Source organism: Oryctolagus cuniculus, chromosome 13, assembly GCF_051225735.1.
Source record: "Oryctolagus cuniculus isolate XC-2025 breed Fujian yellow rabbit chromosome 13, ASM5122573v1, whole genome shotgun sequence".
NCBI lineage: Eukaryota > Metazoa > Chordata > Mammalia > Lagomorpha > Leporidae > Oryctolagus > Oryctolagus cuniculus.
In genome coordinates, this window is record NC_142879.1 from 39458954 (window position 1) to 39483289 (window position 24336).

At 51.6% G+C, this 24336-nt stretch overlaps 1 long non-coding RNA gene across 2 annotated transcripts; it reads right to left on the reverse strand.

Moving 5' to 3' along the window:
* Positions 1-395: 395 nt before the first annotated feature.
* On the reverse strand, positions 396-23475 carry LOC138844955 (uncharacterized). 2 transcript variants are annotated; one of them, XR_011381473.2, is made up of 4 exons: positions 21355-23475; positions 19915-20018; positions 1783-2046; positions 396-944 (listed from the first exon to the last, which is right to left on the reverse strand). It is a non-coding gene; the product is annotated as an uncharacterized LOC138844955 (long non-coding RNA). The 2 variants fall into 2 exon arrangements; XR_011381475.2 differs by lacking the exons at positions 396-944; positions 1783-2046 and adding an exon at positions 16749-17139 and having other exon boundaries at positions 21355-23441.
* Positions 23476-24336: the final 861 nt, after the last annotated feature.

Genomic DNA, 24336 nt, shown 5'->3' on the forward strand with positions numbered 1-24336 from the left:
TAAATTAAAAAGAAAAAAATTATTTTTACCTGTTTTGATTCTACTTTTTTAACGATGTGGCACTAGGGGCAGGCATTTGGCTTAGCCAATAAGGCGCCCTTGTTCCATATCCGAGTGCTTGGGTTTGATTCCTGGCCCTGACTCCCAATCCCAGCTTCCCGCTAGTGCACACTGGGAGGCAGTGGTGATGGCTCAAGAAGTTGGGTCCCTGCCACCTTTGTGGGAGCCCTGGACTGAGTCCCTGGCCCCCAGCTTCGGCCTGGCGCCATCGTGGTCACTGCAGGCATCTAGGGAATGAAGCAGTGGATGGGAGCTCTGTCTCTTTCTCTGCCTCTTGAATAAATTAAATAAATACATTTTTTAAATGTGACAACTAGAAAAGTTTCCATTACACATGTGGATCACATTAAATTTCTATTAGTGCCAAATGAGCGAGGGAGTGTGGATAGAGAAGGGGTTCACGGAGACAGCCCCAGGCTTGTAGACTCTGACGAGATGGTGAAGGACTGGCGGAAAGCCCGGGAGTGGGCAGTCGGGGAGGCAGAGAGAACCAGGCCGGTCTGGGGTCCCTAGAATGGGGCGTTAGCAGGAGGAGGAGTGATGGTTTGGTCAGATGGTACCGCCACCAGATCAGCACCAGGGAGGTCACTGACTGGAGCAGGCACAGGAGAGTGGGTGGGCACAGATGGACAGCGCGTTAGTGGCTAAGGCTGTGCTAAGCAGGCTGGAGAGGGAGGAGGTGAGACAGAAAGGCCCTTCCCACCAGGGAAGGAGAGCAAAGCTGGGGGTGGCCAGGAGCCGGGCAGGGTGCACAGGAGTACATGGGCCTCCTCAGGGTGGGGCAGCTCATCCTTCCTGGGCCGAGGGAAGGCAGAGATCCTGGGCCCAGGTGCTGTGAGGAGAGTGAGGAGATGGTCTTAGCTCCTGGAAGTTCTCTTCTGTATCTATTCAAAAGACAGAGACACAGAGAGTGACAGATATCCCAGCCATTGGTTCCTGCCCCAGATGCGGTCCACGGCTGGGCAGAAACCAGGAATTCCATGCTGCATTAACAGGAAGCTGCAGTCAGGAGCAGTCCGGGCACTCTGATATGGGGTGCGGATTCCCGAGGCGCCTTAACCACAGCACAGCCCTCGGCCCCTGCCCTCCCTTCTGAAGGCTCTCATTTAGTCTGTCGGATACGCTCTAGACGGGGTGCCCAATGCCCAATTACCTGTCGCCCATCACTCTAGCAGAACCGATATTCGGGGAGGACTGTGCCGTCTCTGCTGCTCCCTGTGCGCCCGGGGCCCTGGCAGGGCTGGTTCCTTCTCTTTCCCCCTCAAGGATCAGTTCCTCCTCTCCCCCTCCAACACAGGCGAACTCCTGCCCCTTGCCCATGCGGGTGGGGCGCTTACAGGTGAGACACTCCCGGCACAGGGCTCTCTCACTGGTGGTGCCAAGGACTCGGAGTTGTGCCACCCCATCCTTGCCACCTTCTTTCTAAAACTAGCGTCCCAGAGGACTGGGCCCAAAGCTGCTTCCTGCCCACCGCCCCAAGCCCAGCACAGGGCCCTGGGGGTCTAAAGTGAAGCCCTGCCTGGACCTAAGAGTGTTCAGAGGGGCGTGCACCCACCCAGGGGCCCTTAGTGGTGGGGATTAGGCGTGGGGGAGGGCTGCAGCTGTGAGAGCTGCTCCGGCACTTTCCCTAAATGGCGTTCACCTGGAGCCCTTTTAAAATCCACGTGCTCTTACAACAGCCCAGGCTGGGGGGGTACTCTGCAAAATGTACTAGATGCTTACCCTCGTAGAAACTCGTGGCAGCCGGGGAAGGCGCACGCTCTGGTTTGGCTGCTCAGTCTGGGTTCTTGGCCAGCAGGGCCCGTGTCTGCCACCATCTCTGTCCAGGGCACTGTCCTCTCCCTTCACGGCATGCGAGGGTGCACTTCCCTCCAGCCTGGGCTGCTTTCGTAGCCACTGTCCTCAGACGTGAGAGTGAGAAAACATGGGGGTGGGTATTGCCGTGATCTTCCAAAAGCAGTCTTCTCTTCAAGCAGCTCTTTGGGGCTGTTTTTGTAAATAAATAAATACAAGTATAAGGTTATCTTTTTAATTCCACTTTTTATTTACCTTTTAAGAAAATTTATTTGAAAGACAGAGTGCCTGAGAGAGCGATCGAGATATCTTCCATCTGCTAGTTCACTCCCCAAATGTCCACAAACACCTGGGCTGAACCAGGATGAAGTCAGGAGCCAGGAACTCCTGGTGGCAGGGACCCAGGTGCTTGAGTCATCATTTACTGCCTCCAGGGTGTGCCTTAGCAGGAAGCCGGCTGGGAAGCGGAGGTGGAACTTGACCAGGCGCTCTGATATGGACCCTGCTTAACCTGCTGTGCCACAACACCTACCCCTCTGTGGGGCTTTTAAGTGTTGTTTACTAGTCATTAGCCAAATAACTGTGGAAGGAAAAATGTAAAATACCCCCTGAGTAGGCCTCACTATCACTCAGTATTGAATATCAAAGGCATCTCTAAAATTCAAAAGGGAAATCAGGGGCCAGTGCTGTGGCCTAGCTGGTAAAGCTGCCACAGCAGCGCCAGATCCCATATGGCCACTGATTCAAGTCCCGGCTGTTCCATTCCCAATCTAACTCCCTGCTAATGCACCTGGGAAAGCAGCGGAAGCTGGCTCAAGCTTTTGGGGCCCTGCACCCACGTGGGAGGCCCGAAAAAAAAAAAAAAAAAAAAAGCTCCTGGTTCCTGGCTTTGGCCTGGCCCAGACCTGGCCTCTGTGGCCATTTGGAGAGTGAACCAGCAGATGGGAGATCTCTCTCTCTCTCTGCCTCTCTGTAACTCTGCCTTTCAAATAAATAAATGAATTTTAAAAAGAGGAGGGGTGGGAATCAATGTGGAACAATGATTGGCTGGTTGGTAGAAGTCTGGTTTGCCCAGAATCTCAGGCAAAAATTGTTTAGAATTCAGCATCCTCCCTCGGTATAGAACTTAATGAACAAAAATCTTATTAATAAATATATTTTTAAAAAATTTATTTATTTTTGAAAGATTTACACAGGAAGAGGGAGAGACAGAGAAATCTTCCATCTGCTAGTTCACTCCCCAGATGGCCCTGATAGGCAGGACCCAGCCAGACAGAAGCCAGGAGGCAGGAGTTACTTCCAGGTCTCTCATGTGGGCGCAGAGTCCCAAACACTTGGGCTATCTTCTGCTGCTTTCCCAGGCCATTAGCAGGGAGTTGGATTGGAAGTAGAGCAGCCAGGACTTGAACCAGCACCCATATGGGATGCCAGAATTGTAGACGGTGGCTTTGTCCACTGTGCTACCATGCCAGCCTGTGACAAACAGACTTAAAGGAAGACACTTGTTGTGTGAAACAAAGGCAGCTTGACTCCAGTTGTGTATGCCTGTTTCTTAACAAATCCAGAGGCAGGAACTCCAGGGTTGCATAATGCTGTGGTCTAAATATCTGTGTCCCCCTGCGCAAATTCATATATTGAACTCTTAACCCCCAGAGGGTGGCATTACAAAGGGGGCCCTTTGGGAGTGGATCCCTCATGATGGGGATTAGTGTGCTTATAAGAGCCCCCAGAGGGCTAGGTAGCCTGCCCCCATGTGAGGACTGAGTGAGAAGGGGCTATCTGTCAGGAAGTAGGCTCTCACCACGGGGAAGCACCTTGATGCTGGACTTGAGTCTCCAGAACTGCTTGGAGCCGGGAGCCAGGGAGAATTCAATCCAGATCTCCCACATGGGTGGCAGGGACCCAAGTGCTTGAGCCATCACCTGCTGCCTCTCAGGGTGTGCATCAGCAGGAATTCAGAATCAGAAGTGGAGCCAAGACTGGAACCCAGACACTGGGGTACAGGATGCAGGTGTCCCAAGCAGCATCTCACCGCTGTGCCAGGTGCCTGCCCTACCACCAGGATGCTGAGGCTGGGTCACGTGCTCCTGAGGCAACAGTGTAATGACTGGTATGCGGCCATGGTAGCTCTGCGGACCTGCCGGCAGCAGCAGCATCTCAGCAGGGCTGAGCGGGCCTCTCGGCCTCTGGTTCTGGGTATCTCTGGAGCCCAGGGCTAAGAGGGCAGCCAGAGTCCTTCACAGCTGAGGAGGAGGATGGCACAGTTGGACCACACTCTGCCCACCCAGGGAGCCTGCCTCCTTGGGTTGCTTTCCCCCTTGCCCAGTTATTTCACACAGCAGCCCCAGCAACACAGCTGTGCTGGGTGCTGCACAGCTGCCTTCCCTGGGCCCCCTCAGGTGAGGAGGGGTGAAGCCTCTCCTGGGTGCTTGCTTCTCGTACACTCCCAACTGCCACCTCCCTCGGTCTGGCCTCCCTCCCCTCGCTCCTGACTCTTCAGCATGCCCGCCCCACTTGGCCAGGGCTCCTTCAGGGCACTTCACTGCATTCTGCCAGCCCCTTTTCCCCCTGCTTCTGGGCCCAGCTCAACCTTCCTCACCAGGCCTCACCTCACAGGTTCTGCTGGGGCCAGGGACTGGCCGTGTCACTTGCGGGAGCCCGTGGAGGCAGTCTGTGGTAGGGGTCTTCGTGGGCGACACATGGGTGGGATGCCAGGGCAGCAAGGCAGATGTTTGTGCGACAGCAGGGAGGATGCAGGACTGGACCAGGAGCTTGTGTGGGGAGCGGGAGGGGGAGTGCAGGGAGAGGAGGCTGGGCTCTGCTGAGGCCTGACAGGGTGGGGACTGAGTCTGTAGGAAGGGGCAGGAAGAGGCGGGGTTTGTGTTGTCTGAGCTGTGCTGCAGGCATCAGGGAGTGGGTGGAGGCGACTGGATCCTTTGATGTCTGTCTTCCTACATCCAGGCAGGAGCCATGCTGGTCTCCAACCTGCTGCTCACCATGCAGGAAAGACACTCACTGCCCGCTGAGGGCCCGTGTGCTCTCTCACCTTTCCAAAGCCCTAGCCACTGGCCTATGGACTAGTGCTGGCCAACTGGCTGCAGCTGGAAGCGGCCTGTGTCACTTCTGGATCGAAGGTGTAAGTTCTCTAGGCCCCTCTCCCCTTGCCACGGTGACAGGTGATTGGCTGGATGGTGATTCTTCTGGCAGCCTGGGCCTCCGAGACACCAGATGGAGCAGAGCCCTGCCCCTTGCATCCTGCTTCTCCCACTGCACTGGGCATATGACATGGTTGTCATGTGAAGTCACTAAGGTCTGGGGCTGATTGCTCGCCCAGAGTTAGTTTACTCCCCAAATGCCCACAATAGCCAGGGCTGGGCCAGGCTGAAGCAGGAATCTGGATCTCACTCCAGGTGTCTTAGTGAGACCCAAGTACTTGAGTCACCACCTGCTGCCTTCCCAGGGTGCAGATCAGCAGGAAACTGTGGTCATAAGCTGAGCCAGGACTTGAACCAAGGATTGGATGTTGGTGTCCCAGGAATCTTTTTTTTTTTTTTAAGGTTTATTTATTTATTTGAAAGTCACAGTTACAGAGTGAGAGGGAGACAGAGAGGTCTTCCATCTGCTGGTTCACTCCCCAAATGACTGCAATAGTCAGGGATGGGCCAGGCCGAAGCCAGGAGCCAGGAGCTTCTTCTGGGTCTCCCACGGAGGTGGCAGGGCCCCAAGCACTTGGGTCATCTTCCACTGCTTTTCCCAGGCCATTAGCAGGGAGTTGGATTGGAGGTGGAGCAGCTGGGACTGCAACCGGCGCCCATATGGGATGCTGGCACCACAGGTGTAGGTTTTACTCACTATGCCACAACACCGGCCCCACAAGCAGCATCTTAACTGCTGTGCCAAACGTGGGCCCCAGGGAGGTGGCTTTTAAACTATAGTCTCCTCCGGGTGAGGCAGCCTTGCCAACAGGGCATGGGAGTGTTTTAGCAGTAAGAGGGAAGAGAATAGGCCAGAGTCTGCTCTGAAGGTGAGATAATAAATTGAAGCTGCAAAAGCCCCCAAAACTCAAAGGCTCCCCATTCTCCTGCATCTCCCTCTCTTGTTTTTTTCTTTCTCTTATTCTGTTCTCCCAGACCCCAACTTCCCTGCCTTCACTATGGCAGGTATATGTGCCAAGGGATGTAGCAAGTGCCTTGTTCAGTCCCCACCAACCCTGGGAGACCGATGTGACTACGCCCATTTTACAGACCAAGTGGCAGAGGTTCAAAGAGGTTAGGAGACCTACTCCAGGTCACCAGCCAGCAAGTGGTCATGGCCTGGAGCTTGTCCTGCCCTCTCTGCTCCCCAGGAACCAGGAGCCAGGCTTGTGCCGTGTAGCCCTGACTGGGCAGGAGGCTGATCCTTTCCTGCCTCATGGCTTTTCTCCCTGCTAGGCTGGGAATTATGCAGTGGAAGAAGCCATCGCCCTAGGACCAAGCTGGTCCCCAGGAGCCCTGGGCCTCTGCACTGTTGACGGAAGGCCACACAGTGCTGAGCTGTAAATGACCAACCGGCATCAGCCTGTTTTGCTGCTGGTCCAGTGTATCTACCAGCACCTCAAAGAAAGTAAAAGTGTAAAGGGGTCAGGTAGTCACTCAGGCCTAATGACTTGCTGACTATGTAATTTCTGTCATTACGTTCCAATAAATGCAAAGCAGCAAGGCCCAATTGCAGCCCAGGGGGCTCCAGGAAGGAGCCAAGGGCATGAACCTGCCTTTGTGGAGTGCCCACCATTGCCAAGGTGGTCACCCATGATGCTCCAGTGGCCCACAGCAGCCTCTGCAGAGGTAGGGTTGATGGCTGCTCCAACTCCCTTGCTGAATGCACTGTGGCTCCTGAAGTTCAGTCACACAGCCAAGGTCACACGGCAGGTGCACGGGGAGCTGGAGTTGGAAACACAGGGCTCACTGACCCCCAAACCCACATTTCTACCCAGCCCTCTGTACATGCAATGGTCTGGTAAGTGAGGTGGGAAGGGGAGGCCAGGGCCAACCAGCTCCCAGGAGGTGCCTGGGGCTTTCTAAGCCCCTTGCTGCAGCCTGCTTGGAAGTGCCTTTCTGGGACTGTGGTCAATACTCTAGGCAATGTTGGAGCATCCTGCCATGCTGCCCAAGGTCCCATTCTGGTCTCTAATGCTCCAGGTTTGTGACCTACAGAGGGCCAGGAGGGGCTGAGGTGAGGAGGCCAAGCTCCCTGGGGAGCAGTCAGCCCCCTGGCTTTAGGTTTCTGAAACCGCTTCCTGACTCCAGGACGGATCTGGCAAATTGCAGCTCAATGAGCTCCTAGTTTGGGAGTGGGATGCTGGTGGGTGGAGGGTGTGTGGAGGGTTCCCAGCTTCGACAAGACCCTGTTTCTGGCAGACAGACCATGGTTCCTCTCCTGCTGCCTCCCTGCCGGGCCCTGGACGGCTTGCCCAGCCAGAATAGTTTCTAGAACAGTGCTTCCTCTTAGCACTTCCACAGAGGTCCCCGAGGAGAAGGAGGGAAGAAGAGAGAAATGCCCCCACCCCTTCCCGGAGACCAGGAAAGGGCAGTTTTGTGGATTCAGGAATCTGAGCCACAAGCAGATCAGAGAGGGCACCATCTCTTAAGCACCTACCATGCTGAGAAGCCCCTCTAGACCTTGACATCTGTGCTTTTATTACCTTAATTAAAGTATATTTCACGTATGTGTAATTCACTCGCTTCATGTGCATAGTCCAATGAATTCCTAGGCAGTTTACTAAGTTGTGCAACCATCACCACAGATCAGTTCTGGAACATTCCCATTACTCCAATAAGGTCCTTCATGTCCATTTACTGTTCATCCTCACTTTGCCCCTGTTCCAGGCAACAGCAATATATTTTGTGCCTGTATATTCATTTGCCTTTTCTTTAAAAAAAAAAAAAAGATTTATTTATTTATTTGAAAGAGTTACACAGAGAGAGAAGGAGAGGTGTTGGGGGGGGGGGTGTCTTCCATCTATTGGTTCACTCCCCAGTTGGCCGCAACAGCTGGAACTGCACTGATCCGAAGCCAGGAGCCAGGAGCTTCTTCTGTGTCTCCCACATGGGTACAGGGACCCAAGGACATGGGCCAACTTCTACTGCTTTCCCAGGCCATAGCAGAGAGTTGGATTGGAAGTGGAGCAGCCAGGTCTCAAATTGGCACCTATATAGGACGCTGGCACTGCAGGAGGCGGCCTTAGCCACTACGCCACAGCGCCAGCCTCCATTTATCTTTTCTGAACATTTCATGTAGATGGGATCAAATAAGCAGGTGCTTTGGTCCGGCTTCTCTTACTTAGATAGTGTCTTGGAGGCTCACCTCTGGCACAGCATGTATCAGTATTCCTTTTTGTTGCTCAGTAGTATTCCATCACATGCCTTACACCATTTTGTCTATTGCTTTCTGAGCATTCCCACTTTTCAGACAAGAAACTGAGAGTCACAGTGATCAAGTAACTCACCCAAGGGTGTGGGGCTACCTACCACATTTCAGAAGGTTGAGGAAGCACAGTTTTTCTACGCTTTTGTGTTTCTGATGCTGGGATCCATCTTGTGCTCAATGGCTTGTCCTGGCTTATTTGGCAGCATTTCCCCCTTTCTCTATGGTACATAAATAATGCTATATCTTATTATCAAAGGCAGCTTACATTTGATGAAAGCTGGTGTCAAGTGTCTGATCCTAGCAGCCTCCCTTAGAATTCACCCTTGTGTTAGGACTCTTGGTTGCAAGTGGCAGAAATTGAACTCAAAAGAAACTGATTGGCTCAGTCATTGGGAAGGATCCTGGAAAGACATTGCAGAAGCTCTGAAAGGGGGACCAGCTGTGTTAGATCTCAGTCCATCTTTTATCTCTGCTCATTTTTGCCAAAACACTCTCTCCCTCCATGGGGCAACACCAACCTAATATCCCTGGGAGTAAAACAGCCCAGAAGATAGCTCTTACTACCTCTATGTATCAGTCCCAGGGAAGATTCTGATTGGCCCAGCTTGGATCACATGCCTATCTCTGTCCAATCACCATGGGCTAGGGAAAGGGTTACCATGGTGGTCCAGTCCTACTGACATGTGCTTCCCTGTGACCAGAAAACCTGTTATCAGAAGTGGGGTAGGAGTGAGATGGGCGGCGAACACCACCAGGCCCTTGAGGCCCTAAAATGTGGCAGCACTTAACTGTCACAAAAACATGGAAAACCAAGGTGGTCTTTGGAAAGAAGATCTGGATCCAAACCCTATGGTTTTTTACTGTGTTGTGAGGTAATATTCTAAAGAGGTTAATTATACCTCTAAAAACTATGTTCTTTGAAGGATTTAATAAAGCACTGAAATATGCATGTAATATACTAGATGTAATTATGTTTAAACTTCTCATCAAGTAAAGATTTGTTTGCAGACAGTTCTTTAATAGAAACATGAAAAAGCTTTTAGGAGAATAAACCTGTGAAATTAGCATGTTGAATTTAAGCCCCAAAGTATGGGCTTGCATTTAGCTCTGGCTTCAAATCGTTTAATGTCTCTTCTGTGCCCTCCCAAAAAATCTGGTTCCTTCCAGCCTCCACCTCTGTGCTCAGTTTCCCTTTGTTTGAATCCCTCCCTCCCCTTTCCTTGTATCCAGATGCTACCCTCAATTTAACATCATTGTCTCGGCAGAGTCTCCCCTAATTTGCCATCTGAAAGCGCTTTCTGCTCTTCTGGATTCCCACGCCCTCTTGCTAGGACCAGTTATATGAATGGCCGCAACGGCTGGAGCTGCACTGATCCGAAGCCAGGAGCTTCTTCCTGGTCTCTCATGTGGGTGCATGGGCCCAAGGACCTGGACCATCTTCTACTGCTTTCCCAGGCTATGACAGAGAGCTGGATCAGAAGTGGAGCAGCCAAGCCTCGAACCAGCGCCCACATGGGATGCTGGCGCTTCAGGCCAGGGCGTTAACCCACTGCGCCACAGTGCCATTCCCCAGAAAAGACCTTTCAACATGGGTGCGTGTTTGGTACAGTGGTTAAGACCCGGCTTGTGATGTCCGCAGCTCATATCAGAGAGCCTGATTGAGTCCTGCCTCTGCTCCACATTCCAGCTTCGAGGGGCTGACACTGTGGCATAGTGGGTAAGGCTGCGACCTGCAGTGCCAGCGACCTATGAGTGCCGGTTCTGGTCCTGGCTGCTCCACTTCCGATCCAGCTCCCTGCTGGTGCCCCTAGGAAAGCAGCTGAGGATGGCCCAGGTAATTGGGCCCCTGCACTCATGTGGGAGTTCTAGAAGAAGCTCCTGGCTCCTTGCTTCGGATTAGTTCAGCTTGGGCCACTGTGGCCATTTAGGGAATGAACCAGAGGGTGGAAGATTTCTCTCTCTCTCTCTTTCTCCCTCTCTCTGTAACTCTGCCTTTCAAATAAAATAAATAAATCTTTAAAAAAAAAAAAAAAAAAGAGCAAGCTTCAAGAAAGAGAGAGATGCCAGTGTCAGAAGGTTCCATATTGTATGATCCCATTGCTAGGGCCTGTGGGAAAGGTAGAACTGTAAGGATAGAGAACAGAATAGTTATTACCAAGGTTAGAATTTGGGAAAAGAGTTCAGCTAAAAGGGAAGGAAGGGGGAGGCAGTGTTTGTATTACTCAGCTTTCTGTCACTATAACTAAAATATCTGAGAACTACTTTAAAAAAGGTTTAGGGGCTAGCACTGTGGCATGGCAGGTAAAGCTGTCCCCTGCAGTGCTGGCATCCCATATGGGCACTGGTTTGAGTACCGGCTGCTCCACTTCCAATCCAGCTCCCTGCTAATGCACCTGGGAAAGTGAGAGCCCCAGATGAAGCTCTTGGCTCCTGGCTTCGGCCTGGCCCAGCCCTGGCTGTTGCGGTCATTTGGGGAATGATCCAGTAGATAGAAGATCTCTTTTTGTTTCTGCCTCTCCCTCTCTGTAACTCTGCCTTTCAGATAAATAATAAATATTTAAAAACAAAAAACAGGTTGATTTCACTTTGTGGTTTGGGAGATTCACAGTCCAAGACTGGGTGGCCATGTGAGAGCATTGCATGGTGGAACACGTACAGAGAAAGGGTCACATGGCAGCCAGGAAGCAGAGACAGGAACACTATGAACATCTACTCTCTCTGTGGTCTCTCCTGATAAAGCCATCACGATTTGATTATGGGGGCTCCACCTTAGCAACTTAGTCCAATACACTCACTTCTTAAAGGCTCCACCATCAGATACCATAATTGGATCAAGCCTCTATGCTCTACCCATTTGCTTATGATTTTGGGATTTTTTTTAAATGTTGTGCCACTTCTTTCTTCTTCTTTTAAAAATTTATTTATTTATTTGAAAGGCAGAGTTACAGAGAGGCAGAGGCAGAGTAAGAGAGAGGTCTTCCATCTGCTAGTTCACTCCCTAATTGGCTGCAATGGCCAGAGCTGCATCAGTCCGAAGCCAGGAGCCAGGGGCTTCTTCCAGGCCTCCCACGAAGGTGCAAGGACCCAGGGACTTGGGTCATCTTCTACTGCTTTCGCAGGCCATAGCAGAGAGCTGAATTAGAAGTAGAGCAGCCACGGCCAGCGCCTCAGCTCACTTGGCTAATCATCTGCCTGCAGTGCCGGCACCCCAGGTTCCAGTCCCGGTTGGGGCACCAGATTCTGTCCCGGTTGCTCCTCTTCCAGTCCAGCTCTCTGCTGTGGCCTGGGAAGGCAGTGGAGGATGGCCCAGGTCCTTGAGCCCTGCACCCGCATGGGAGACCAGGAGGAAGCACCTGGCTCCTGGCTTCGGATCGACGCAGTGCGCCACTGCAGTGCGGCAGCCCTGCTGGCCATTTGAGGGGGGAACCAACGGAAAAGGAAGACCTTTGTCTCTGTCTCTCTCTCTCTCTCACTAACTCTGCCTGTCCAAAAAAAAAAAAAAAATAGAGCAGCCAAGACGTGAACTGGTGCCCACATGGGACGCCAGCACTGCAGGCAGCAGCTTTACTGGCTCTGCCACAGTACACCACCCAAAGTGAGCCCTAGTGTAATTTCTGGACTTCCGGGGATACTGCTATGTCAGTGCCTACATTGATTATAACAAGCATGCCACCTTAGGAGGAGCTGCTGACAGCAGAGGAGGCTATGTGTCTATGGGGACTCTGTACTTTTGCTCAATTTTGTTGTCAACCTAAAAATGTTCTAACAAAATAGTCTATTTAAATCACTAGGAAATACATTAATAAAATTATGACAATTTATTGACCTAGTAACCGAACAATGCAGAGGTGGAGCAAGTTCCCCAAGGCTCATGACAACAGAGATAGAACATGGTTAGCTGAGGGCTGAGAAAGGTGGCCAGGGACAAAGGGCTCAAGTGACTCAAGCCTGGCGTACAAAAGAATACACCTGGAACAAAACGCCCCCACTACTCAAAAACAAGATAGAGAAATTCACAGCAAAACAGGATGCAGCTACACCTGGACCTGCCCAGCCACCTGGCCCTATCCAGCTCCAGAAATCAACTCCCCAGCAATGAGAAGGTCGCTGGTGACTAACTGACGCATTTGCTAAACTCTACAAACTTCCCCTGGCCCAAGTGATACAAACCCTGGCACCTTCCCCTAACCGATTTTTGCTCAGGAGCCCCTCTCACTGTAGGAGCTTTCCTGTGCTTCAATAAAACTTTGCTTTCTCTTTTAGCTTAATAAACCTTCCTTCCTGTTCACCCTCCATTACCTATGCGCCTTTCTTTTTTTCTTAAAGTCTTTTTCTTTCTTTTCTTTTCTTTTTTAAGATTTATTTATTTATTTGAAAGGCAGAGTTACAGAGGCAGAGAGAGAGAAAGAAAGAGAGAGGTCTTCCATCCACTGATTGACTCCCCAAATGGCCACAGCGTTAGGAGCTGGGCCAATCCAAAGGCAGGAGCCAGGAGCTTCTTCCAGGTCTCCCACACGGGTGCAGGGGCCCAAAGACTTGGGCCATCTTCTACTGCTATCCCAGACCATAGCAGAGAGCTGGATCAGAAGTGGAGCAGCCGGGACTCGCCCATGTGGGAGGCCAATATTGCAGGCGCGGCTTTACCCGCTATGCCACAGCGCCGGCCCCCACGCCTCATTCTTAGTCACAGGACACAAACCAGAATGACTAGAAGAACCACAGACTCCTGCAAGAGTGATGTCATCGGTGCTGGGGCTACTTTCTGTTTTGGCTCTTGCCACATGTGTCTGTCAGTTTCATTCACACGTGATTTCCTCGGTTAAGAGGGGCTATCACAGTTCAGGTGTCACACCTGTAGTCAACACCATCTTGATGGAGAAAGACATCTTAAAAAAAAAAACCAGATGTATTTATTTATTTGAAAGGCAGAACAATAGATAGAAAGACGGGGTGAGACACAGAGAGAAAGATTTTCCATCTACTGGTTCTACTTAAATAGCCCTAAAGGCCAGTTCTGGGTCAGGTCAAAGGTAGGATCCAGGAACTCCACCCTGGTCTCCCACATCAGGGGCCCATGGACTTGGGCCATTCTCCATTGCCTTCCCAGGTTCATCAACAGGAAGCTGGATCAAAATTTTGGCACCGTGGGTTAAGCTGCCTCCTGTGATGACAGCATCCCATATGAGCACTAGTTCCCTGCTAATGCACCTGGGAAAGCAGTGGAAGATGGTCCAAGTGCTTGTGGGAGACCCAGATGGAGTTCCAGGCTCCTGGAATTGGCCTGGCCCAGCCCCAGCCATTGTAGCCATTTGGGGAGTGAACCCGCAAAAGGAGGATCTTTCTCTCTGTGTCTCTCCCTCTCTCTCTGTAACTCTACCTTTCAAATAAATAAATAACCCTTAAAAGAAAGAGAGGAAAGAAACAGAAAGTAGAGTCAGTAGCCAGGACTGGGACCGGCACTCTGAAGTGGGATGGCAAAGCTGCAAGTGGCGACTTAACCTTCTGTGCCACAGCTCCAGGCCCAAGATAAATAACTTTTTTATCCTAACACTTGAAAAAAATTCTAAGATTCTTATTAGACCTGTTCAGTTTAAAGGCCTTACTCCTGAACCATTCTTTGGGGTTAAGAGAATTTACCTATCAGCTTGGCCTAGGGTCGTGGAGAAAGGGATTCAGGGTTGGCTCAACTCTCATTCTGAGTCCTGCTTTTTGTTTTTCTGCCTCTAATCTGATTTCCATAGATTCAGCTTTTGTCTAGAAGTTAGATCCTACTCATGGTCACAAAACAACTGCTGTGGCCCTATTCTTCTTCAGCCATGCAGGTGGAGTGTGTGTGTATGTCTTTAGGAGCTGTCTCACAAGAGAGAAAAATCTACTTTTCCCTATACATCCCTATCTAATGTCTTCCCCTGAGCCAATGACCACATCCTGACAAGTGAATTATGGGTCAACCTTGGTCCTAAGCCATACTGTCCACCTTGAGAGCCTAGAGAGAAGCCAGCTTTTCAAAGCACTTGGACTACAGGGAGATGAATGGCATCCAATAAAAACTGGGGCAGACAGGGGCTGGCACTGTGGCACAATGAGTTAATCCTCTGCCTGTGGTGCTGGCATCCCATATGGGCACAGGTTCAAGTCCCAGCTGCTCCTCTTCCAATCCAGCTCTCTGCTACGGCCTGGTAAAGCAGAAGAAGATGGCCAAAGTCCTTGGGCCCTTGCACCCACATGGGAGACCAAGAAGAAGCTCCTGGCTCCTGGCTTCGGATCGGCGCAGCTCCAGCCGTCGGGCCATTTGGGGGTGAATGGAAGACCTTTCTCTCTCTCTATCTCTCCCTCTCACTGTCTATAACTCTCTCTCAATTAAATACAATCTTAAAATTTTATTAAAAAATCTTAAAAATCTGGGCAGATACAGCAGGAAGGGAGGATGTATTCTGAGAAAAAAACCACAATGGTCTCCAGAGGTGGTCACCCATGAGGCTCTACTATACCTGTTGCTGTAAAACTCCACTTTAATTTTGGTGGCACAAACAAGCATTTTTTAATACTGACACTTCTGTGGGTCAGGACTTTAGAAAAAAACCAATGGGGACAGTTTGCTTCCCCTTCAGGGCGTCTGAGGCCTCTGTTGAGAAGACTTGCAGGTTACCGGTGACCCCCAGCTAGGGGCTGGAATCACTTGAGCCTTGGTCACTCTCATGCCCTTCCCCTGGACTGGGGAAACCAAAGACTCAGGCAGGCCATGGACTGTCCACCCAGGGCCTCTCTGAGCAGCCAGACTTCCTGTTCGCAGGCTCTGGACTGCAGCTCACAAGCTAGAAGTTGCACAGAGCATTATCGCTGCGCATTCTTCCAGTGGCACAGGCCCATCCGGAGTGAGGGGATGGCAGCAGGATTCTTGAGTGGCATGGTTCTAGAAGTGAACATGGGATGGCAGAATTGCTGCAGTACCCTAAACACTGCTGAAATTAAATCTCCTCCCAACATGGGGACTCCAGTAAAGGTCCAGGCTCCTGCCTTGGCCCTGCTCAGCCTCAGCTGTTGAGAGCATTTGCGAGTGACCCAACAGACAGGCACTCTCTTTGCCTCTCAAATAAAAACATAGAAGAATAATTTGTAAAAACAGAAAAAAAAAAAAGGTTGTTTGTTTCCTTCCCAGATTGGTGGTCAAGGATTCAAAGTCCTTGGAAACGGATTTTAAAAAAATTAGTTTATTTATTTATTTATTTGAAAGGCAGATACAGGGGGCAGGAGGAGAGAGGGGGAGGGGGAGGTGGGGATAGGGAGAGGGAGAAGGAAAGAAGGAGACAGGGAGAGGGGGGAGAGAGAGAGAGAGAGAGTGAAAGAAGAGAGGGAAAGAGAAAGAGAGATCTTTCATCTGCTGGTTCATTCCCCAAATGGCTACAATAGCCAGGGCTGGGCTAGACTGAAGCCAGGAGCTTCTTCCAGGCCTCCCAAGTGGGTGCAGGGTTCCCAAGCACTTGGACCATCTTCTGCTGCTTTCCCAGGCATATTAGCAGGGAGCTAGATCAGAAGTAGAGCTGCCGGGACTCAAACTGGCACCCATATAGGATGCTGGCTCTTGCAGGCAGAGGCTTAACCTTCTATGCTACAGCACCAGCCTTTGCAAACTGATTTTTAAAAAATTTAATATTTGACCCAGTGGTCCCTGTTTGGGACACCCACATTCCATATGAGAGTACATGGGTTCAAGTCTTGGCTTCACTTCCAATTCTAGTCTCCTGCTAATATACTGGAAGGCAGCAGTGATGGTTCAAAGTGACTGGGTCCTTGCCACCCACATGGGGAACATGCACTGAGTTCTGGGCTGTGGGTTCTGGCCCTGGCCCTAGTCCAGGCCCTTGCAAGCCTTTGAGGAATGAACCAGTGGATTGTAATTGGTATGTCTGTAACTCTCTCTCTTTCTCTCTTTCTCTGTGTGTCTGCCTCTCAAATAAATAAAAATAAATTTTAAGTGGCATCATGCAGTGTACCATGAACTTATCTGTGCCAGTCCTTGTTTGTTGTTAATATCTTTTTCCTGCCGGCGCCGTGGCTCAATAGGCTAATCCTCCACCTTGCGGCGCCGGCACACCGGGTTCTAGTCCCGGTTGGGGCGCCGGATTCTGTCCCGGTTGCCCCTCTTCCAGGCCAGCTCTCTGCTATGGCCAGGGAGTGCAGTGGAGGATGGCCCAGGTGCTTGGGCCCTGCACCCCATGGGAGACCAGGAAAAAGCACCTGGCTCCTGGCTCCTGCCAGGATCAGCGCGGTGCGCCGGCTGCAGCGGCGGCCATTGGAGGGTGAACCAACGGCAAAAGGAAGACCTTTCTCTCTCTGTCTCTCTCTCTCACTGTCCACTCTGCCTGTCAAAAAAAAAAAAAAAAAAAAAAAAAAATATCTTTTTCCTGTCTTAGCAAGTGTTTCACAAAGGGTGAACTATGTGCTACCAGTAGTACTCAGGCTTATGCAGGTCATACTTGGATGAAAGGTTTTGACCTTAAGTCTTAAGTATTTTATTTATGCATATGAAAAAAATATAATCAGCTCATTACAGGTACAATAGCCTAGGACAGGGTTAAATTTAATTAGGTAAAAAGTAGAAAGTCAAATTAAAGAAACATGCTATATAAATAATTTTGATTGTGGACTAGAGCAAGAGAATTCTCTGTAGCAAGTCCAGACTGCAGTGCAAGCTGCTCTTGCACTTGGCCCTTATGACCCAGCAGCTCCAACAACATGCAAAGTGTCTTTGGCAAATGAGGTGCAGTATGGAGCCTCTGGCAGGCACTGGCAGGGGAATCAAAGCACAGGCCTCCGGGGATTTGGAGCAGATCCACAGCTTGTTCCACAGATAACTGCTCTGGGGCTTGCTGCTGGTACCTGGAAGAAACAGAACATACCAGTGTGTTCCTCCCCTCTCCCATTTTATTGGGAAGCCAGAGAGACAGAGACAAAGAGAGATCTTCCATCTGCTAGTTCACTTTCCAAATGCCTACAACAGCCAGGGCTGGGCCAGGCTGAAGCCACGAGCCCAAGATTCAATTTAGATTTTCCACATAGGTGGTAGGGACTCAAATACCTAAATCATCACTTGTTGCCTCCCAGGGTGTGGGTTAGCAGGAAGCTGGATTGGAAGTAGAGGCAAGACTCAAGCATTTCAGTGCCTGCATTGTGGCACTGATAAGATGCCCAGCTGTGCGAACAGTGGCTCAGGCGCCCTCCTCCATGATGCCTGCTTCATTGCTTCTTCTCCTTCAGTCTCAAGATCTCATAGAAAGTTCCTGTGATCAGTTGACCGAGGAAGAAAAAAAAATCAGGCTTGGTTTTCAGATGGCTCCGTGTGATATGCCAGCCTCAACAGAAGGTGGACAGCTGCAGCCCTGCAGCCCCACTCCAGGTGGCCCTGAAGCACAGTGGTAACAGAAAAATTCTCCTGGTGGGCACATCTGTCTGTCCACTTTGTCTGGAATGAGAATAGGCCAGAAGCAGGGCTCTGCATGGATGCATCGGCAGGGAGATAGAGGGAATGTGATTGGAAGATTGCAGACAAGGAGGCCTGGGAGACAGGATGTTTATGGATCTCTCCAAGTGAGCATGGAATGTGAAGGCAATTGTGTGCCAGGTGAATGCTCACCAAAGGGTCCCACTGTAAAGGAGATTCTTGACAACCACATGAACAAAACAAGTTCTAGAGAGGTCAATCGGCCTCTTTCCCCAGTCACCCCAGCCACTTGCTCAGTAGGCCCAGGCAACACAGTGGCCATGTTGGTCAGGTTGGAGGGCACTCATTAGTTCAACAACATGGGCTTCCTCCACCCAGGCTGACTTGGCCACCTACCAAGTGCCTAATCTGCCAACAGCAGAGACCAATGTGGAGCCTCCAATGTGGCCTGATGGAGATCTAGCCAGTCACCCTGTAACAAGGGAGTTACACTGTTCTCTTTCCATCAAGAAAAGGCCAAGGATTAGTCCTTAGCAGATCACAGTCTTGATATGGATTTGCCTTCCTTGCTCATGTTTCTAGCAGCAACACCATGCATGGATTTACAGACAGCCTTACTCACTGTCCTAATATTCCACACAACACTGCTTCTGCTCAAGGAAGTTGCTTCTCGTCAGAAGTGGAACAGTAACAGCCTGGAGCCCCAGGAACAATTGGGACGTGTGGTTAATAACATACCTGAAGGCCCAGAAGCAGTTGACCTAACAGAGATGTGGAATGACCAAGGGACACGGTTTCTGTTGGGGGCCAACGCTTTGAGGGAAGAAGTTCTGTCTTACAGGATACTGGAGATGCTTTGAAATGATAATTACTACATGTTGTATTTCCCTGTTAGTCACAATATGCAGACCTGGGAATCTAAGGGTGGAATAGCTCCCTTCAGTATTATCACACCCTGTAGCCCCCTGGTTTCTGTAACAAAGTCCAGTCAGGAGACAGAAACCATAACAGTTATTTTTACAGAGAAAAATGTAATATAAAGAATTGTTAAGGGGGCTAGCATTGTGGCGCAGCAAGTTAAGACACTACTTGCGATGCCGGCACCCCATATCAGAGCACCAGTTCAATTCCCAGCTGTTCTGCTTCTGACCCAGCCCCTCTTAATGTGCCTAGGAAAGCAATGGAAATGGCCCAAATGGTTGGGCCCTTGGCACCCACGCAGGAAGTCTGGATGGAGTTCCAGGCTCCTGCCTTTAGCCAGGTTGAGCCCCAGTCATTATGGCCATTTGGGGAATGAACCAAGGAATGGAAGATCTCTCTCATTCTCCCTCTCTCTCTGTTGTTCTGTCTTTCAAATTAAGTAAACAAATCTTTAAAAGGCGGGGGGGGGGGGCACAGTGTAGAGATGGTGAAAAGTAAGTCCCCTCCCTCCCAGTCTCAAAAAAAAAAAAAAAAAAAGGCAGGAAATGGAACTGGCACAGGCCAATCACAGAAACGGCAAAGATCACAAGACAGCAACCTGGTAAATGCCAAACCTAAAGGTGGGTTCAAGCTTGCATAATATAGCCCACAAAACCTAACAAATATTTCATACACTTTTTTTAAAAAAAATTTATACTGACAGAGAGAGAAAGAGATCTTCTATCTGCTGGTTCACTCCCCAAAGAGCCGCAATAGCCAGGAGCCAGGAGCTCCATCTGGGTCTCCCGCATGGGCAGCAAGGGCCCAGACATTCCAGCCATCCTCCACGGCTTTCCCAGGCACATTAGCAGGGAGCTGGATCAGAAGTGGAGCAGCCAGGACTCAAATCAGGGCTCTGATAGGGGATGCCATGGCACCTAGGCTTGCTGTGGCACAGTGCCAGCCCCTATTTGATTTACTTTTTAAAAATAATATTTTTTATGTAATTTGAAAGGCAAAAGGCGGGGGAGAGAGAGAGAGAGATGTCATCCATTGTTTTACTCTCCAAATGCCCATAACAGCCAGGGCCAAGCCAGAAACCTGGAACTCAACCCAGGTCTCTCAATTGTGTGGCAGGGGCCCAAGTACTTAAGCCATCACCGCTGCCTCCCCAGATCTGCATTAGCAGGAAGCTGGAATCAGATATGCAGCCAGGACTCAAACCCAGACACGCATCCCAAGTGGCGTTTTAACCACTGCACTAAACACTAGCCCCTCTTATATATCTAAATTATTTAAAGTCATTCTCTTACCAAGACTGAAGTCAAGACCTGCTTTAGAAGTCTGCCTCTGCTGCGTAATAGCTGTATTATTGGAGCCTGTCATTTCGTTGCTCTGGGCTCCAGCTTCTCTGTCTCTAAAACAGAGAAAACAATACTTACTGCTCGGGGTTGCTGAGGTGGTGTGCGAATGCAGGCTTACTGTGGTGCTTGGCACACGGCGGAGAAAACATTCAAAAACATCTGCTCACCCTAAAGATGAAGCCAAACACCCCTCTTTAAATGGTTTGTGAACGATTTTCAATATTAAGCTTCAGGGTCCCTGGAAATCTTTTAGGCTGTGCCATTGTTCTTTATTTCCCAAGAGCGGGCCCTGGAAGTCTGCCACGCCGCCACCTCCCACCTAGCAGAGCAGAAGGCAGGCTCTGGGGAGATCCCTGATGGCTGGGGAAGGTAGCTGAAATCCCCACCAGGGGGATGCAACCTCTCTGTCCCTGCACCCCACCCTTGAGAGAATACCCCAAAGTCTGGATCTGCTCTTTCTCTAGCATTCATTGTCAGGGGCTCCATTCTGGGAGGCGAAGGTCTCAGATGTATAAAAGGTCCGTTACGGTTTCCAGGGCAGGGCAAGGGCAGGGCCAGGGCCAGGCTGCTGTGAGGTGCTCTTTGCCCTTAGGGTCCCCTCCCTCAGGCCTTTCCTCTCAGAGCCCACGGAGACCAGGCAGGGCCTTTCAGAAGCCCTGAGAAGCAGCCCCCCTCCAGAGCTGCTACCCTTCCCCTCTGGGGTCCCCAAGACCGGTTCCTCTAGGATTTAGGATTCCCTCTTCCACAGAGGCAGCAGGGACCACCTATTTGACTACTTTGCCCCACTTTTATGGGGCTGACTCCTGAGTAAAAGCCAATCCTGAAGCCACATGGTCCCTGGTCCCGAGCCGTGGAAGTCCTGCGCGTCCTAACAGTGCCCTACTGAAGGTAACCCTGGCCGGCTGCCTGGCCGCCTACCCCTTCCCTCGGCGCGGGACCGGGGTCTCAGGCTGAGCCCGGCTCCTGGGCCTCCCTCCCAGACAAGGCCGGGCCATCCCTTCTCCCAGCTCCCAGCCAGGTGCATGAAGCAAAAGCGAGCTCCGGGAACCCCAAAGCTGATTTCAGGACGCCCCGGGGCGAGCTGGGCAGCGGGGACGGTGCGCATCCCGGGCCGATCCTCCGACAGCTGCTTCCCGCCGTTTCCGCCAGATCCAGGCGGCGCGAAGCCAGGTGGTTTAAAGACGATCGCCTGCTCCTGCCTGCGGGGGACCGTAGCTCCCTGCGCCGCCTGGAGAGAATCTGACCCAGGCTCACGGTCTCCGCGCTGGCCAACTGCACTTCCACGCGCCGGCTTGGGAGGCGGAGCGGCACCTGTGGGGCCGTAGCTCCTGCGCGCGGGCCTTAGGCGGCCACGCGGCCGGGCCGGAGGTCAGCGCCGGCGGTCCTCACCTGAAGGAAGAGGCCGCGCCGCGCGAGGGCCCGCGGCGGCCTCAGGCCCTACTCCAGACGAGGCCGAGGCCAGGAGCGGGCGTCACGGCGGGCAGGAGGTTGTGTGGGGGTGCTGGGTCGAGAGGGGAACCCTGGCGGCGTGGGTCCGGTAACGTCAGGAAAGCTGGCGTTTCAGCGCCGCTGAAGGAAGCCGGCGGTGGGGCGGGGCTTTGCTGGGCGTGGCAGAATCTGTGGGGGCGTGTCAGTGGGTGTGCGCAGGGCGGAGGGGCGGGGTTGCATCGCGTGGCCGCGGCGGAAGTGTGTGGCTCGACGACTCGGGGTAGCGTTGCGGAAAGTTGTCTCTGGCCCCTCGGGGTGAGGAGGGCGAGCCCGAGGGAGAACGCCCAGATTAGGAGGCAACTTCAGAAACTCATGAAAAAGGAAAAACCCGCTCTGGAGCGACACCAGCGAAGGAGGCGCAGAGGATGGCTAGGATACGCCCGCCCGGGGCCAAGGGTAGGGGTCCTGAACGGCCCGAACCCTCAGTTCTCCAGGCCCCAACAGTGACCGTGCTCCGGAGGAGGGGTTGGAGGGGCAGCCTTTTCTCCTTGTCCATGAGACTGGGGGCAGCGCTCCTCAGGAGTCTGTCCTTGGCCGGCCGCTGCGGCCACTGAGTTGGACACGCCCGGGACTGGCAGGAAGGACCTGATGTGTGGCCATCTGCTGTCCAGTCTGGAGCCAGCGACGTTGCCCTAGCTCTGCTGGCAGTGAAGCCACCGGCTAAGCCCGGACCTGGCGTGCACTGAGAATATCCGAGGCTGGTGACATCCACCACCACACTCTGTGCACTCCATTTCCCTCGCCAACATTCGGAATCAGAGCTGCTTGTTTCAGTGAGGATGATGGCCAAAGATGAGCCGACCCTCACTGTGTGTGCCTGGCTCTGTGCCAGGCATTCTCCATGCGTCCTCTCCTGGGAGCCCCGGCCGTTCACTGGCTTTGCCTTTGCAGCACTACCTGTAAAACTCAACTGCTAATTCCTTTTTTTAACCCGACTCAAATTCTAAACTTAGAAACACAGGTTTGATTGGCGATGCTTGGTTGACTAGATCATTTACTATATAAATCTTCAAAATGTTCACTGATAAGCCATCTGAAATGCGCTCACGTTCCACCAGTGGTTGCTGTTTAAAGACTGGTAAACGGGACGGTGCTGTGGCATAACGGATAAAGCTGCCACCTCCAGTGCCAGTATCCCATATGGACGCCGGTTCAAGTCCCAGCTGCTCCACTTCCAATTCAGCTCTCTGCTATGGCCTGGGAAAGCCCAAGATGGGCCCCTGCTATATATGTGGGAGATCTGGAAGAAGCTCCTGGCTCCTTGCTTTGGCCTGGCCCAGCCCTGGCTGTTGTGGTCATTTGGGGAGTGAACCAGCAGATGGAAGACTCTTCTCTCTCTGTCTCTCCCCGCTCTCTGTAAGTCTGAGTTTTAAATAAATATGTATTTAAATTAATATCTTAGAAAAGCACTGCTAGTGCTCTGATGGCCATGCCTGTGAGTGGCTTCTTTGCCAGAATATCCGAGGTTCCACAAATGCTGGTCCCCATAGGCTACTGCTGTTACCAATGTGATGTGTATCCAGACCTCCGCTATGCTGTGTATACAGTATCTGTAGATAAGAACTACATATAGATCCATACTTAATGTTGTTAAATTCATAGAAAGGAAATTGCTCTATGTATTCCAGCTTGCTTCTTTAAGATTTATTTATTTGAGGGGCCCGCACTGTGGCGCAGTGGGTTAACGCCCTGGCCTGAAGCACTGGCATCCCACATGGGCGCTGATTCAAGATCCGGCTGCTCCACTTCCAGTCCAGCTCTCTGCTATGGCCTGGAAAAGCAGAAGATGGTCCAGGTCCTTGGGCCCCTGCATCCATGTGGGAGACCTGGAAGAAGCTCTGGGCTCCTGGCTTTGGATCAATGCAGTTCCAGCCATTGCGGCCTATTGAGTGAACCAGCGGATGGAAGACCTCTCTCTCTCTCTCTCTCTGCCTCTCCTTCTCTCTCTGTGTAACTCTGACTTTCAAATAAATAGATCTTTAAAAGATTTATAAATAGATCTTTAAAAGATTTATTTATTTGAAAGCCAGAGTTACACAGAGAGATTGTTTTTTTTTTTTTTTTTTTGACAGGCAGAGTGGACAGTGAGAGAGAGAGAGACAGAGAGAAAGGTCTTCCTTTGCCGTTGGTTCACCCTCCAATGGCCGCCGCGGCCGGCGCGCTGCGGCCGGCGCACTGCGCTGATCCGATGGCAGGAGCCAGGAGCCAGGTGCTTTTCCTGGTCTCCCATGGGGTGCAGGGCCCAAGCACCTGGGCCATCCTCCACTGCACTCCCTGGCCACAGCAGAGGGCTGGCCTGGAAGAGGGGCAACCGGGACAGAATCCAGCGCCCTGACCGGGACTAGAACCCGGTGTGCCGGCGCCGCTAGGCGGAGGATTAGCCTAGTGAGCCGCGGTGCCGGCCTACACAGAGAGATTTTAAAGATCTTTAAAAAAAGACTTATTTATTTATTTGAAAGAATTACAGAGAGAGGAAGAGACACAGAGAGAAAACGTCCATCCACTCATTCCCCTGCCAAATGGCCACAACAGCCAGGGCTAGGCTAGGCAGAAGCCAGGAAACAGAAGCTTCGTCCAGGCCTCCCATGTGGGTGCAGGGCCAAGGACTTGGGCCATCCTCTGCCGGTTTCCCAGGCGCATTAGCAGGGAGCCGGACTGGGAAGTGCAGCAGCTGGGACCCGAATCGGAGCTCAATATGGAATGTCAGTGTTGCAGACGGCGACTTAACTGGCTGCACCACAGCGCCAGCCCTTCTACATTTTGCTTTTGAAATTTAACAACAGAGCTCGGAAATCTTCCATATCAGGATGTATAGGTAGGTCTCTCTGCCTCATTCTTAACAGCTACAAGATTGTTTAAAAACCATATATATATATGAAAGGC